This window comes from Coffea arabica, chromosome 2e (assembly GCF_036785885.1).
Source record: "Coffea arabica cultivar ET-39 chromosome 2e, Coffea Arabica ET-39 HiFi, whole genome shotgun sequence".
Taxonomy (NCBI): Eukaryota; Viridiplantae; Streptophyta; class Magnoliopsida; order Gentianales; family Rubiaceae; genus Coffea; species Coffea arabica.
Genome location: NC_092313.1, coordinates 54,584,335 through 54,593,210, shown reverse-complemented (window position 1 = coordinate 54,593,210; position 8,876 = coordinate 54,584,335).

The following is an 8,876-nucleotide window of genomic DNA, read 5'->3' as shown; positions in this document are numbered from 1 at the left end:
AAGCATGAATCAAGACTTTAGAGTTCAAGTAGGCATACACTTGACACTCACCAGTTATGCAAGCAAGTAGGTTGGAGGGAGAGTTCAAACTTCCACGGTAGGGTCCTCTTGGAGGTCCTCGTGCGTGCCTGAACATCGAATAGTAGATAATTACTATAGGTCCCCAAGTGGTGAGAAAGATTGGACACGGGTAAGGTTCGGAAATATTTGAAAACTTCGTTTGACTTGTCTTTGAAGTTGGATTCTCAAAAGGGTGCAGGACTCGAGTAAAATCGGATTATTATCCTTAAAATCATTGGTTGGAAACGAGTACGAGCAAAACGATTGCAAATCGAACGATCGAAATCGAAAGAGGGCTGGCCACGCCACAATCCGGCCGGATTTTTGGCCGGATTGGAGGCAGTGGCTAACCTTCTTTTTTTTCAAACTTCGCCACCAATCCGGCCAGAAACTGGCCGGATTCAAGGCCGGATTCTGGTAAAATTGTTCTGTAAGTCCCAAAGACAACCAAGAGGGGGGGTGAATTGGGTTATTCAAAATCTTAATCAGATTTAGGCAATTTTTGCTAAATGAAAATTACCTTCTTTTTTAGTAATGATCAACCAAGTAGATTAGAAGACAAGAGCAATATTGATCAGAAACACAAGTATAGACAAGCAATGAGAATTTTATTAAACAGAAAAGTAAATTGGGGTATCAAACCAAGTGTCTACCAAGCTATCCTCAAACTTGAAGACCACACACTAGGAAGAGCAACTTCTCTTTGATGGAAGACGATCAACTAGATGTACAATGGAGGGAGCACTTCCTCCTTGCCCTAAGCCTCACTTAGTCAAGCTAAGAAGTTTTACAATCACTCAGAAAACCCTCAACAAAGCTACACTAAAGATCCTTTCAATCACAAAAGAAATGCTCACCAGAAATTCACACCACTTTAAAACAAATCTTGCTTTGGAGACTATTTTCTAGCTAAAATATCTCTTGAGATCTTGTAAACAAAGTGTGCAAAAGTACTTCCTTCGTTCAGAACAGTTTGTTTTTAAAGGGGAACAGAAATGAGCTTCATTAAAGCTTCCAACGGATAGAAGGCAGATGAAGGGTCAGCTAGCCGTTGGGGCTTTCGGACGTCCGACGATCAAATCATCGTCCGAACCAATCGTCCGAAAATAGCCAAGTTGAAGTTCGGACGTCCGATGAGATTTTTGTCGTCCGACAGCACAGCGTCCGATCGTAGGCCGAGAGCTAGCAAGTTATCTTGGAATTTTTCGGACGTCCGATCTGGTTGATATTCGTCCGAGGTGTGCGTCCGATCCTTCTGGACGTCCGATAGTTTCCTTTCGGCCGTCCGACCTGATTGTCCTGTTTTTGCTTCTCATTTTGGTTGTCTTGCATTTCATGACATATTTGAACCTGATTCTTGGATAGACAAAAACACTTGTATTTGAAGGAGGTTAGATAAACATTTCAAAGTACCAAGAATGACAAACTAGACATACTTAAAAGACAGTATCTTTGATCGGAACAAAACAATGACTAAATTCATTTATATTATTTCAATCTTGTTTGCCACATCCAAAGCATCGTAGACTGGAGTCAATCAAACATATGCTTTCCTTGTTCCATCAGGCCTGATCAATCTTGGTCAGTATAAACGAACTTTTGTGATCATCAAAACCAAGAATAACATGTTCCTTCGCGGATTTCCAGAATTTTCGATTTTTGGTCAAATCTTTGAAAAATCATAACTTTCTTTCTACTAATCGAAACTTGATGAATTTGGTACCGTTGGAATCGTCTTCCAAATTACTAAAAGTCCTTAGAAGACACCATTCCATGAATCTAAGTGGAAGGTATTCAAAAATGAGCCTAAAGTTACTGTTCTAGATTACCAGGATTGAGCCGGGGTTGGTTTTTCGCTAACTTTGGAAATTCGGTAAAAATCACTCGTTGCAAACCGGCCCTTGAAACTTATAACTCGATTAGAAGTGCAAGTAAAGTTTTGAACAGAACAAGCGGCTCAAGAATCGGAGTTTCGAGTACCGAGATACGGTAGCTCAAAGTTGGGAAAAATTCAAGACTGTTACAAAATTTCCAGATTTCGTTCCGACTTTGGACCTTTTATTAAGTGCCGAAACGGACTTGGATTGACACCAAATTTTGCAGTATAATACTCCCATATGAACGATATCTCTCTATCAAATTTCATGGAAAAATACCCTCGGAAAGGTGGTTAATCAATCAACCAAAGTTTGGAAAAATCCTTAAGGCAATCTGTCCAAATCTAAGGTTTCAAAAACGAGGCAGTCGCCGTATTTTGATCATAACTCCCTCAATTTAACTCGGAATTGGGAATGGTTGATAGTGTTAGAAAATACATTCACAGGGCTAAAATTTCACAGAAGAAATCGTTACAAGTTTCAGCATGAAACTGGTTCGAAATTAAGCCTAAAGTTGCAGCATCATCAAATCATTTCGGCAGAACGGAGAAACAGGACAGCCGACTTCAGATGAATGGTGTGGCTCACACACATGAAACCAGAATGTACATTATACACCGTTGGAAACATGGGAACGTCTAGTTTTAAATGCCGCTAACGACACTTGATTTCGACGTCGGAGTACGGAGTTATGGACGAAACACGAACACTGGTCTGGTTACGACGGCAACCATTTCCCAGATTACTAGCTTTGGAAAATAAATTCTTTTGATCAACCAAAACTCAATATTTTTCAACGAAATTTTGTACACAACTTCTACAACATGTAAACAACATAATCAAGCCATTAAATCCTCAAATTTCTGCATTAAAGTGACCGAACAGAGCAGGGGTAAAATGGGAACTTTTTGTTTCAAGAGTTCAATAACGTTTCTGGTAACAAAGCACCTTTAATCTACTTCCTTAAGCTCTAATTCAGCAACAAAACCATCATCAAACATCATCACAGCCATCAACCCAAAGTGGGAGTTCATAGAGCCCACGTTTAACAATTTTCCAACATCCACAACAACCCATAAGAGATCAAGAGCTAAAAGATATACTAGACTTCCAAAAATCAAAGTTAGAAGGCTAGATTAAGACTTACTCTTGGTTGATGTTTAAGACAGAGATTCGGTTCTTCCTTGCTCCTAAGTGAGCCGTGCAAATCCTCCCCTTTTTAGCTAGATGTGAACTCCAAGGCTTAGGCTAAGTGGTGCTAAATTTTGAGAAGATTTGGTGGTGATTTGCATGAGCTTTGAAAGAGGAAATGTTGAAGGTTTCGGTTGTTCTTTGTTGCTGTCTAGCCATCCATGAAGCTTTGCAGAAATGAAATGAGATTGCTGGTTCCTTTGCGTACATAAGACGCTTGACGTCTAATATATTAAATACGTCAAATCAATTACAACTAGTGCCCTACGCGCGCGTTTTGTGTTCGATTTCTCTTACGTTTGTTGTACTAGTGCACTAAACCTCTAGGGCACTTACATTCATATAAATATTATTCATTCTTAATTGTCCCAAAATAATGGTCCAAAGTCCCTCAATTAAGCGCGCACGTGAAAACACGTATTTCTAATTTAGGCGCAATAAAATGAAACCTTCGAGAAATTCTTATAACGATCGTACCACTAACTATCACTTGAGTACTTAAATCTAAATTTACCTATTTTAGGACCATTGTACATATCCCCAAATTTTCGAGCTTAGTGTACTCCCAATTGGTTAAAGTGTTTAGACACGTTTTCACTTTTTCACTAAACAAGTTTCTAAGAAAATAATTTTTGAAACGAGATACTTTAAAATTATAAAGAAGCGTCATTCCATATAAATGGATTTAAAATGGTCGAAATAAATAATTCGAAGAAAATTAGTGAATAATCATTTAAATATTCCAATAATATTCTATAAAAATAAGAAAATTTTCGGGTTCTCACATCCTCCCCTCGTTGAAAGGAATTTCGTCCTCGAAATTCATACTTAGAACAATATCATTCCCTTCATGGTTAAGCCTATCAGATCAATCATTGACTTACGTTTTCCAACTCACCCCAAATCATGAGTTGATTACTTTCTTCCGGAAGATTTTAACTTTCAGAAGGCGTATACAATCACCTCATCATATTTTATTAATATACATTCTAAACCATCCTTTGAACCATCTGTATAAATCACAAAATCACCTTATCCGCTCGGTAAAGCCAACACAAGTGCACTGGTTAAACGATTTTCACCTTCAAATTCTTCCTCACATTTAAAATTTCAAATAACTTGCCAAGTCTCGTATCCTTAGAAGGCCCTGATCAAACCAAGGTAATATTCGACTACCTCTAAGAACTCCAAATTTCGGTAGGATTTTCTAGTCATTTCCTCTTAAACAGCTTCCACTTAAGCTGAGTTAACAACAATTTCTTCCTTAGATATTATATAACTTAGAAAGGCTATTTCTTCCCATCGATCTCACCTTTATTGGACTTAACAAAAGTTAGCGTTCTCTCGGGGTTTGTAAAACTACCATCAGGTATTTTTTTCATGATCTTCTCAAACTTTAGGGTATATCAATACATCATCAATAAATGCCATCACAGATTAATCCTATTACGATTTAAAACCTTGATGCATTAATTCAATAATTGCTGCTAATACATTAGTCAACCCAATTGGCATAACTGAAAATTCAAGCATCCCCATCTTGAATTGGAAGTGGTTAAGCACCTTAGTTTCTAGGATTCCCGATTAGTAGTAACTCTACTTTAAATCCCTTATTCGCTGCTCTTGACCCTTGATTATAATTCTCGTTTATGTGAGGCTATGGAGTATTTGTTCTTAATAGTCTCATCGTTCAAATCTCAATAATCTATGTATATATAGCCTCAAGCGTCCATTCCAAATATAACATCCGGTCCTTAATCGTTAGGCTCATTCAAGCCATCAAATATTTCCTTTCACTCACCCAAATCTCACAGCTTTTAATATCTCAAGTTGGCGATCAAACATTGGATCCCATCTTCAACCCTAAGTTCTCGACTTTTTTTTTTCTTCCCAGAATTCAGCCAATTTAGTTTGGAATTCCAACTCCTTGTGAAAAATTTCTATTTCTATACGCATCTCTTCCAAACTTTTCATTCATCCATTTTCTTAATCCTGACTGTTAGCCTATCAACTGCTCAAGCATCTAAATAAGTAACAAATCAGAATTTGAAACTCAACTATCCACAACCTGTAAATTCTCACGCATCTAAGTCATCCAGGTATATTTACTCTTCCCTCTCCTCGAATGATACTTAAGAAAATCCACACACACGACTAAAGTAATACCTCTTGATATAATGATATGTACTTCCATTCTAAGGTCTTACTCCCGTGTGTAGTGAAACCATAAATTACACGCCATATGAAACAAGTTCCAAATCCTAACAAAAAAACTGTTACGCACTAGCAGGACCAAAATCCCTTTCCTCAAAATTTTGTCTAAATCAAACCAATCATGACTTACAAGATAAGGTCAAGACTTTTGATGTATTTTGAATGTATCTGTGGCAAAATGTGATTCAAAAATTTCAAAATTAGAGTTAAAGATACAAATTTTTCTTCACGACCCAAAACTAAATTTTCTTAGTAAGAGATTTCAAATAATGTTTAACCACAATCGTCAATACATATTCAAAATCTCTCAAATAGATTTAAGAATATTAATCATGCAACTTAATGCATGATTTTTAAAACATATACATAATAATCATAACATATACATGGAGGGTGTTCCAACACTTTTCCTCAAAGTTTCGAGTTAAATCTATGTTCGAGTAAGACGTATATTTTAGAAAATACCTTTAAGAAAGATAGGTAATCATGTAGGTTCATATTCGCATAACCTGTGATCCAATACCTTTACCACCATTTTATCCAACCAAGAGTTAACTTTACTGGTACATAAAATCCGATCATTTCTAATATCTGATTCATAACAAATAGGCATTCATGTTCCTAAGAAAGATTCGAACTTGAACTCTATCTGATTTCGAGTCTCAAACGAGTTCAAAATGTGTATACATACATATATATATATATATAAATTTTGTGAAAAGTAAAACAAGTGAATCTGGGTATAGTATTAGTCAAGTAAAATTGAAAGCGCTTTTGTTCAAGTAGAACAAATTGGTAATGAGTTTAGGTCATCTCACCAAACCCACGAAATACTTTTGGAGTTCAAACTTTCACAAAAGTTGAAATATGGTCACAGGACCAATCATAATATACGTATAAAGCAGTTATTGAAATTTCACACAGGAAAATCTCACTAAGTTCCCAACTAGGTTAATCCATTATACACTGGTAGATCTAATCTTCTGGTTTATTCTCGATTCATATTCAGTACTAGGATCTCATTAAATTATATAAGACTATCCATCAATTTTTCTCACGAGTACAGGGTTGTCTACGTCCTTGGCCACGACCCCTTTTTCCTATTCCTGCTACCATACTTAATAGGAGTCTATAAGCGCAAGAAAATGAATAATTAATCATAAAAGAACTTAATGCATATACAAGTTGCAAAAATATTTAGAATCAAGACATGATTCTTTACATGTATCGAAGGTTATAGTACGGGTTAAGAAGTCACAAAACAAGCCCAATATGTCAAATACTGTATATAGGCAATTAAGGGTCACAAAATGTAGAAGTATATGCAAGCGGGATACAAAAGGTCTCACGGCGTGCATCACCCTTCCTAAGTCCTTAATTAAACCAATGGGTCCGAATATCACTAATTCCAATCAGATCACATGCCTTTACGAAATTAGATCCAATCAAACCATAACACAAGCGGAAACCAAAGGTTATCCATTCGAAGTTCAAAATCTTTAATAAGCAAGCCACCAACCAGAGCACCACCATCTCCAAGAATAACTAGTCTTAGGGTTTTATAGTTAAAGCCTCAAGCTCCAAGTTCAAACCCAAGAAATAAGTACAACTTGCTAACTTACGTGTCAAATGGAAACCAAGTCAATTCATACTAACTGCGTGTTCTTGAATGCGGTTACTCTATATCTCAAAGTTCCCTCAATCCGTAAACCTAAAGATAGGCTCACCCTTCTTGAAAACCAAGAATTTTAAAAGATAAGAAGAGTATTTAAAGTAACAAAAATCTTATCAAGTTCAAGATTTTCATTATAAAAACATAAGTTCGCCGTTCTTCCGAAAATTCAAGATATTTTAATTATTATTATTATTATTATTATTATTTTAAAGCATAGATGAATTCAAGTGTGAGAATACACCAGTATACAATCAAGGGGGAAAATCTAGTTTAGAAAATTTTAACCTTGTATCAGCCCATCACATACAAAATTTCAACAAACTCATCAGTTATTCACAAATTTTTAAATTGAAATTCAAGTAAAATTCACATATTTACCAAAATCGAAGAATTACACATACTTAAAGCATATATATATTATTTCCAATTATCGTTTGAAAATAAAACTAGTACATCCCCATTTTTCCTTTAGAATTTCAAAGCATAAATTCTCTAGGAGGTAAATGAGCAGGAAAATGCATTTTATTCCTTTGAAACTCTTTCATCTGGGTTCACAATCACGATACATGGAGTTTGACCATCAAATCTCGGTCTCTTATCCGCTTTAGCCAGCACTAATAATTGTCTCACTTCTTTCCACACTTACAAGTATAATAATAATTTAAATTCGTCCAATCTTTCACTACTAATCTCTCATCCCATATTTTCCTTCAATATAACATCAGCTAATTCCTCAAAAATTTTTTTTTATTTCTACAAGTTCCAAGTATGAAACTCTCAAGTAACCAATTTCTTTAACCCGTAGGATACAATAGACCCTCTAATTCACATAATATTCAAATTAATCCCACAGTCAGGCATCCTAAACTTTAAGCCTAGGATACACTACAAGATCTAAAGCCTATGCTCTGATACCAACTGTGACAGTTCTCAGGGTCACATCACGGGGTACCTATCAGCTTGCCACCCGCACGCGGGCATCCCCTACGGAGAGTTTCGTTTCGTGACTCTTCACGAACGAGAGGCTCAGGGCTTTTCCAGACGAAGGACGTAAGGTCCCAACTGTCGGCATATGGCTCTGATACCACCTGTGACAGTTCTCAGGGTCACATCACGGGGTACCTATCAGCTTGCCACCCGCACGCGGGCATCCCCTACGGAGAGTTTCGCTTCGTGACTCTTCACGAACGAGAGGCTCGGGGCTTTTCCAGACGAAGGACGTAAGGTCCCAACTGTCGGCATTTGGCTCTGATACCACCTGTGACAGTTCTCAGGGTCACGTTTCCATACCAAAAGTACAATTCCAAAACCAAAGGCATACCCAAAAGTAATAACAAGCCCTAAACAAAAGTACATCAAGAGGGCTTCTCCATTTTACCTCCGAGTTCAAACCTGTTAAGGAAAACAAATCTACAGGATGAGCAAAACGCTCGTGAGGCCAAGAACACACATGCAGACACATAGTTCAAATAACAAGCCCAAATACAATTCAGGTAATAGCTTGCAAGTAATTAATAACGCCGACAAAATGTAACCAGAAACAATTCAAGGATATGGAAGCTCTCAGGAGCTAAGTTCCACATTTGCCGATGTCATTTGTATATCTCCCCGTGATGACTCTCCGTCAACCGGGTTGATATTTTCATATCCGTAGTTCACCACTTACTTCTCATCCGTCCACCATACACCAGTTTGGGCCCGCACGACATTTATAAGGCGATACTTTACGAGTATGCCAAGCGAGATCTCTCAATAGATCAAGCTTATCATGTGAATCTCATGGTTCACCGAGGTTCCCGACCAAGCCCATGCCGGCTCGAGTTCCAAGGTCGGCCTATGAGTTTGGGCGTCCCCCATGT